Source organism: Elephantulus edwardii, unplaced genomic scaffold, assembly GCF_000299155.1.
Source record: "Elephantulus edwardii isolate Elephantulus edwardi_28Jun2011 unplaced genomic scaffold, EleEdw1.0 scaffold00020, whole genome shotgun sequence".
Classification (NCBI taxonomy): Eukaryota; Metazoa; Chordata; class Mammalia; order Macroscelidea; family Macroscelididae; genus Elephantulus; species Elephantulus edwardii.
In genome coordinates, this window is record NW_006399770.1 from 7080138 (window position 1) to 7089667 (window position 9530).

The window sequence follows — 9530 nt, forward strand, 5'->3', positions numbered from 1 at the left end:
TCAAAAATGACTCATAGCTGACCCTCTAGTGGGTTTTCAGAGGCAGTGGAGAGGCAGAGGCATGGGAGGAGTTTGTTTATCTATCTTCTGTTCAAACGCATAAGAAGCAATTTAAAATACAATGGCTTGGATTAGGTGCACTTTCCTATTTAGACTGATACTCTTGAACTTAACACTTTGGAGATGTCCTTAAGAGTAGATTTTCCAAATGTATCATGTCTTCTGATTTCTTGACTGCTGCTGCCATGAATGTTGATTATGGATCCAAGTAAAACAGAAATAATTGCAAATTTCAATCTTTTCTCTGTCATGATATTGTCTATTGGTGAATTGTGAGAAAGTTCATTTTCTTGATGTTAAAATGTAAGCCACATTGAAGGCAGTATTCTGAGATCTTTTGTAATTCATTTTTCCCCTTTTTAATTAATTTTAATGAAAGTTTACAGAGACTTAGGGTTTCCTTTCATTCATTGTTGCACATTTCTCCCTGCCCACCCCTCCCCCAGTTTACTCTTCTCTTTGAATAGTAAAAGAAAAATTATTTCATTGTTATACAATCCCCAATCCCTTCCCCTAAGTCCAGTCCACTATACAGCCTTCATTTTGGACTCCTGTCATGATAATAATACCAAATAATATATCCCTTTTAAACAGTTCTCTCCCCTGTTTCAATGCAGTATATATTATCTATCCCCTCTTTCTCAGTTTTCCCTCAACCCCAATGTCAGTCCCATTTTACAACAGTGGCTTTATGCAATATTTGTCCTTTTGTGATTGAGATATTTCACTCAGCATACTGTCCTCCAGGGTTTGCTTCCAAAGAGTCGGGAACAACCCAAGTGATCATCAATAAACAAATGGATAGAGAAGCTCTGGAGTATTCACAGAATGGAATACTATGCTGCATTGAAAAACAAGGAATTAATGAAATATTATAAAAATGGGTGACTCTGGAGCTATTCTGTAATTCATAATAAGCACTGAAAGGTTTATTTACTTTCTGTAAGGAAGAGAGGATCCTTTGCATAATACAGGTTGTTGATGAATCTTCCCTAATCCTGATTTCACATTCTTCTTTATATAGTATACCATCCCAAATTATTAACTCAGCATACAGATTGAACAGGTATGGAGAAAAGTCACAACCCTGACATATATTTTGCATCATTTTAAACCATGCAGTGTTCCCTTATTATGTTCAGACAACTGCACCTTAGTCTATGTATAGATTTTGACTGAGCAAAACTAAGTGTTCTGAAGTTTCTGTTCTTTTTGTTATTATATATAATTTTTCATAATCTGCATTGTCAAATACCTTTGCAATAAAGCTGAAGTAAACATCTTCCTGATATTCTCTGGTATGAACATGAGCAAGTAAAGTTTATTGTTGTGGGTACAGCACTTGTCTGTCAGTTTGCTGTACTATAGTGACATAGTATTCCATCGTGTGATATTGAAATCTATGTCATCAGTATTTAAAATGTCATAAGGGACAACAACGATGAACAGGTTTCAGCAGAGCTTCAAGACTAAGGCATACTAAGAAGCAGAGCTGATCTTCCAGCTCTGAAATAATAAGAATATGAAAATCTTTTGAATAACAAAGGAACATTGTTGGGATTAGTGCAAGAAGATTAATCACTCAGGGTGGAAGCACTTTAAAATTGAGAAGAAACAGCTGCAAGCATCCATAAATAATTGGAACATAGAATATATGAATCTCGGAAAATTGGAAGCTTCCAACAATGAAACAGAATGTATAACAATTAATATCTCAGTCATTAGTGACAAGAGATGGTCTGATATTGGCCATTTTTAATAAGATAACAATATGATAATATAAAAAGTAAAAAATTAAGCTGTGTCACCTCCATAGTCAAGAAGAACATTTCAAGGTAGATCCTAAAGTACAATTCCGTGAGTTATAGGATATTATTCATATGCATACAAGAAGACTTATTGACACAACTGTTTTTCAAATATATGCATCAACCACTAAAACCAAATATGGGGGGAGGGGAATCCACAACAGGATATCTATCAACTTTTGCAGTGCGAGATTGACTAAGCATATCAAGATGCATTACGAAAATTGATTACTGGAATACAAAAGTTGGAAACAAGAAAGATGGCAGGTAGTTGGAAAACATAGCCTTGATGACAGAAATCAAGCTGAAAATGTAACAAAATAATTTTATACAGATTCCTTTTGCAAAAAAAAAAATTGCAATGGTTTCTTTGTTACAAATAACTTTTTTCAAGGATATGAAACATAAATGGCATACGTTGTTATTGTAGTGTGTCATCATATGGGAACTGACCCCTAGCTGACCTTCCAGTGGGTCTTTGGAGGCTTAACTCACTCACAAGGAGATTTCCAATCCTTATCCCCTGAAGCAGTTGGTGGATTTGAGATTGCAGTACAGATTGTTAGCACTGGGCCATCAGAGTTATAAATGGTGTATAATTGATATAAATCATAAATGAAGCTTAAAAAGCATAAATAGCAGCTGTACACATCCACCTCACCTGATGCACTACACAGGAATCAGACTAAATATATCTGTAGAAAGAGTTGATGGAGAAACTCAAGATCAACAGTCAAAAGAAGACCAGCTTTGACTGTGGAAGAGACCATCACTTACTCATAAGCAAGTCCAATTTAAAACTAAAGAAAATTTTAACAAGTACACAAGAACAAAATTCTAATCTTGAGTCTTTCAAATATGAATATAAAAGAATCTATCTCAAAAGTACATTTGTTGCACTGAACACTAACAACTGGAGACAAAATGGGTTATGGGATACCATGAATGACATCACTCAAGAAGAAAACAAAAGTTCATTACAAAGATATGGATGAAATAAAAGATAAAAATGGATGTTAGAAGATACTTTGAACTTGCCCTAGAGTCTAAGAAAACCAATACAAAGTGAAGAAATACTGAATTAAGAGAGCTGAATAGAAGATTTCAAAGGGCAGTTTAGGAAGACAAAGGATAATGTAAGAAAATGTGCAAAAATTTGGAATTTGAAAACCAACAGATGAACAAAATTGGCATTTTGCATGTTGAAAGAACTGAAGGATAAATTCAAGCCTCTAATTGCAATACTATCAACAGTAGAATGGATAAATTAGTAGCTACATACTGGTGACCTGGTGGTAAGAAGCTGAGCTGCAATCTCGAAAGCACACATTTCAAATCCACTAGCTGTTCTGCTAGGGAAAGATAGACATCACCTTTTGTGTGATTAACTGTCTCCAAAAGTCTCCTGGAGGGACAGCTACAGGTTGGTTCCAACGAAACAGTTCACCACCACAACAATTCTTTAAGTAGAACGCTGTGGTGTAAATTATGTATACTGCACTGAAACATATGAGGGAGAGAACAGTTTAAAAGCAGTTTATGATATGGTTACCACCAGAGTCCAGAACTAAGGTTGCATAGCGGAACGTACTCGGGGCAGTGGGGTGGGGGAGTATGGGGGGATTGTATACCAACGAAGGAATTTTTCTTTTACTTTTCAAAGAGAAGAGTGAACTGGGGGCAGCGGGGTGGGAAGGGTAGGCAAGGAGAAATTTCTGCAAACGTTCATTAAAATTAATAAAATAAAATTTACAAAAAAAGTAGAATGCTGTACTTCAAGGCGAATATATGAACCACAGACACTTGTCATTTCATGCACATCTCATCAACATGATACCAACAATAAAAGCTGTACATAGGTGTACTGACTTCGTTATTCAGCTATAATTAAAAATGGTCAAAACAATGGTCATAGAATATAGAAGATAATATTTCTGAGGAAAAATAATTGTATCTGGATGAGTTTACAGGGAAGTTTCTGAAGTTCTAAAGATGTTTCAGAAACTTGCTTGTTACCTGGATTTGTAACCTGTGTCAAAATTTATACACTTGGGAGCTACACTTTGTAGGAATATTTGAGTTTAAAGAAGTCACAGAAATGGGGAATTGGAAAGGCTTAAAGATTAACTCATTTTTTTAAATTAAAATATTTTTTAAAAAGTTAAAATAATAATAATAATAATGTTATATGGATCTTGGCTGAAAGCAGGGAGTACCAGGGGAATGTCTATCTGTGCTTCATTGATTATGCAAAGGCATTTGGCTGTGTGGATCATAACAAACTGTGGCTGACTCTGAGAAGAATGGGAATCCCAGAACACTTGATCATGCTAATGCGAAACCTATACTTGAACGAAGAGGTAGTTGTCAGAACAGCAAGAAAACACTGCATGGTTCAAAATTTGGAAGGGCATATGCAAGACATGTGTCCTGTCTCCATACCTTTTCAAACTGTATGCAGAACAGATCATCCGAAAGGCTGGGCTCTATAAAGAGAAATGCGGCATCAGGATTGGTGGAAGATCTATCAACAATATGCGTTATGCAGATGACACAACCCTGCTTGCTGAAACTGAGGAGGACCTGAAGCGCTTGCTGCTGAGGGTCAGAGACTGCAGCCTTCAATATGGATTGAGGCTCAATGTCAAGAAGACAAAGATTCTCACCACTGGACCAATTGGCAGCATCAGGATGGATGGTGAAGAGATTGAAATTGTTCACAGCTTTAGTCTGCTTGGCTTCACAATCAACACTCTTGGCACCAGGAGCCAGGAAATAAAAAGACGTATTGCCATGGGAAAGTCTGCTGTTAAGGACCTCTCTAAAGTACTGAAAAGCAACGGTGTGTCTTTGGAGGCTAAGGTGCGTCTGGTGCAGGCCATGGTCTTTGCAATCACTTGTTATGCGTCAGAGAGCTGGACACTGACCAGGGTGGGTAGAAGGAGAATTGATGCTTTTGAGCTTTGGTGTTGGAGAAGAGTGCTGAGGGTACCATGGACTGCTATGAAAGCAGATTCATCTTGGAGAGTGTTAAACCGGGCTGCTCCTTGGAGGCAAGGATTCTGAGACTTTGTCTGACATACTTTGGTCATGTTGTAAGGAGGAACCGTTCCTTGAAGAAGGACATCATGCTTGGGAGGGTGGAGGGCAGGAGCAGGAGGGGAAGGCCCTCTGGGAAGTGGATTGCTTCGGTGACTGGGGCAATTGGGTAGAGTGTGTCGGAGACAATGAGATTGGCACGGGACAGAGCAGAGTTGTTCTACATAGGGTCACTATGAGTCACAAGCGACTCAACAGCACATAACAACAACAATAATAATCCATTTCCAAGTATAAATTCACCAAAATGAAGTCAATAAGAAAACTCAGAGCACATACAATTTCTTATTGCTAATAAGGAGTCATACCCCTTGAAGTGCTTATAAAACAGCCTGTTCTGGTTTATTTCCTGAGGTGAAATATACTATGTCTAAGTGGGGAAAATAGTGAAGAGTGGGACTCAAAGTCATCCTTGCTCTATATGCAGTGATATTTGAGCTTCAGGTCAATCTTTTCATTGGACTCTTCCAAGCATGAAATAAAGAGAAGCATTCCCTTTCGTACCCTTTCAGCACGATTTGTCATGACAGTAGTTAAATGATAATTTGAAAACATCAATAATCATAAGGATGCTACGATGACTTCACCCACATCTATGTTCTGAGCTTAAAAGGTGGTCTGGCATGGTCTGAGCATAAAAGGTCATACAATGTGATGTTAAATTAAGGGCACTTCACAATTCCATCTGGATTATATCATTGTCATATGATATTCAAAGATAAGAGGTCCAGGAAGGCAAGCCTGACAGTGCTGTTATTTCCCTATATTGGGATTACTGAGGCGTAATATTATTAGAACCTTCAGCTACTATTTCCCCAATTCACTAATTTCTTAATGCTTTTGCTTTAATAATTTTAATTTAAACATTTAATTTTTCCCTCTAAAGGATGGGAGAGATTGAAACAAATATACTATAGTGAATAAGATTAAAGGTAAATTATACTATTTCCCCATAAATGAGGGGGGAACTAAATTGCAATCTGAGTGTCACTTGTTTGCAATTAATTTACTGGAAAACTATCTTTTTTTGTGTTTGGACCATCCTCATCCCCGTATCTGCCCAAGTTCCTGGGGTGGCAGACTGTGCCAAGACATTTGCCATCGAAGGACCTTCAGACTGAGTGGGGTTCCACTGTGGTCATTTCCATCATGTTCCCTCCCTCTCATCCCTCACATCCTTCTTCCTGCCCCTTGACTTGTGTGAGCAGTTGCTGCAGAGATGGCAGGATGTCAATGCCCCAAAATTGAACCTGTGATTTGTTTTTCTTTGATTTATGTGCTTGTAGTCAATAAACTTTATAAGGGAAAGTATCAGACTGAACAATCAATCAAAGATAAACAGATTCCTGTCCTTTAAAAGCATTTCAGCCCAGTAGGCGAGTGCCTCATTCATCTTTTGCAGGCATGCTTTCGGCCTTTCCACTGAGACAAAACCGACTGCTCACTCCAGACCACTCTGATACCAAAGGGCTGTAGCAGCTGAGCTGAGATTTATCAATATCATGGCACCAGTGGTCCTGGCATGCTATCATTTTCAGGATCTAAATGGTTAAGCATGCTGTTTGCATGCTGAGACCTGGGCATTCTATCTACCTGAAAGGGAAGAGGGAGGGCTGAGTTTAAACACTCTAGGTTTATACTGGATAGTTGTATAAAAATTCACACTGTGCACTTTTAAGGAAAATTTCTAAAGCACCAAATCCCTTCCCTGGAAAAGAGAATTCCCTCTTCGTTCTATTAGTGGTTTCTGAATCTTCCTTCCAATAAGCAAATGTCATCCTGCATGTTTTGCTTCTCCACAGCACAGATGGTGTGCATATGCAGATTGGTGATTTTCTAATCAATACAGTGGCACTTGGGAATATCTGTAAGTATTGTAATAATGCATTAGTCAGGAGTGATGTTGTAACACACTGAGATCATACACATAAATCTAAGACACCATGTCTAGACACTCCAGGGAAGATGGTATGGCATGGGTTAGAGCAGGCATTAAGGGAGGGCAATATTTCAAATATGATGGGGAAATAATGCAATTTGCAGACTTTAATAAAACCATTGGGGAATTAATTTCAGTAGGGGTACATTTGGTCCCCAAACATTTGAGTTCTTGTGTTTGCTTCATGGACACTTGTAATGAGATACATTTCACCTGTTATCTCAGGCATAAACACAGAATGGGATCTGTGAATTGTGCTAGATTTTTAATGTGCTGAATACGAAAATAATCCCTTTATAGGTAGTGCTTTAGCTGTACAAAAGTGCATTACGCAAACAGCACACACTCAGAATAAACCTTGGAGATTCAGAGTTTGAAGAGCTTATAAATTAATCTCCTAAGCACACCTTGTGCATGTTTCAAGAGTTCACTCAATCATAAAACTTGACCAACCAAACCTGCAAAGTTTTAATAGGGATGGGCTCAAAGATGAAAAATGAGAACACTTCTAAATCTATACCCATTTTTACACTCCCCAAAAGTTACAGACTGGTTTTACTCTCTGCTGCCTCCAATGCCTTTGGCTCTGGACCCTTCATTTTAATCAACTAGGGTCTTTTAAAATTCTGTAGGCTGATAACTGTTCGAACATCAGGTACTCACCCTGCCAGAAATGCTGTGATAAAATGTTAAATTAAACGTGGCCAGGAATGAAACTTGTATTTCCAAGCAGAAAGTAGGTACAGAATACACGAACTTTCCCCCCCCTCTTTCGCTGGTTTCTAGCAGTAACACAACAGACTCACGGTCCAGCAGACCTCTTAGCCTTCCTTCCAGCTGTCATTTTGGACTATCCCTGGCTTAGGAAAGTCTGCACTAGTCTCAGGCCAGCTCTATGCTTCTAATACTCTGGAGGCTTTTCAATTAAAATGTGAAAAAGAAGGTTGAATGGAATCAATCCAATTATCTCTGTAGCCATAGAAATGTACATGATAAAGGAACTCCAACCTTTTCCTTTCTTATGATAATTTGGCACTGACTAGAAGTGTGATTTTTTTTTATGATTGTGAGAAAGAATGTGGTTTTAAGTTTAGAGTGAAATACCACTTACTTGGCAAAATATCTCAAGCTTACAGCCTCAGGCTCCTGTACGATTTGAATCCATGAATGTTAACTTAAGCTTGTTATTGTTGTTAGGTGCCATTGAGTTGCTTCTGTGCCATCCTCATGATCTCTGCCATGTATAGGCCCTGGGTCAACCCATCTGGTTGAGAGTCATCCTCTCTTCACTGATCCACTAACTTCCAGCATGATTTTTTCCAAAGACTGGCTCCTCCTATGTCCAGAGTAGATGAGACAAAAACCTCACCATCCTAGCCTTTAAGTAGCACCCTAACAGCACTTCCTTAAGACAAACTCATTTCTTCTTCTTTTAGTTTTTCATGTGATTTCAGTACTCTTTTCCAATAATGTCTTCAAAGGCATTGATTCTTCTTTGGTCTTCCTTATTCTTTGTCAATTCCACCAGCTGCAGGATAAAGATGTACAATCTTCTTACGTGTGATTTACACCTCTGAAAAGTCGCTGGTGAATCAGTCTATGAGTCAGTTCCAACTCAATGGGAAAGTATTGACTTAAGTTAAAGAGAGAAGGTACATCTCAGATGGCTTCTTTATCCAGAGGAAAAGCTTATTGTATCATCCTATTTTCATAACACCTTTAATTCTTCATTTACTTCCTATGATGATTTTTGGAATTTTAGTTTCTATAATAATTATTTTTGTACATTTTTACAAATATATCTTTAAAGAAGGGTTTAATATGGTTCTCAAATTGGAATGGACTCATACTAGACTTTCTATTATGTTTCTGAGTCTGTAAATAGCACAGTAGATTACTCATCAGTCTCACTTCAATAAATATACAAACATGTACTAAAATATGCTTTATTGACTAAGCCCTTGATCTACTATTTTCTTGGTAGACCAGTTAATTCATATTTTTAATGACAGACACCTATTTTATAAGAAAGTTTAAGAAACACAGCAAAATGGAAGGCCAACATCTACATTTCTATACTCTGCAAGGTGTTCTTAATCTCAAGGCCACCAGACTGCATGGCCTGACTTGTAGCTATATGTTGCTTGGTGTGGAAGAGAAGAACCACAGACAGTCTCAAAAGCTTCTGTGTGTATAGTACTCACTCAAAACACAGGGCACAGTCATCCCCACTCAAGTTGAGACAATAAATAAAATTCTATGGTACTAACAGACTTCTTATTCACCACTCTATTTTATCATATTAAAAAAATTCCTAACAAAAGATACACCATCTCAACTGTTTCTACATGTACAATAGAGTAGTGATGATTCTTCAAAGTGTGCAATCCAAAAACCCAAAGAAACCATTTACATACAGATAGAATCAATCTTGGAGGGTTAACAAGGATGAGAGTCAAGAAAGAGGGAGCAATATTTATTTTTCAAAATACAAAAGAGATATAATACATATATAATATATATTTCTTATATTTTGAAAAAGCTACTACCTTTTGATAACTCTAAAAGAGTCATAGTGAATAATGGTGTAGCTACTATTTTCTTTTTAACTAGAGTAATCTTTT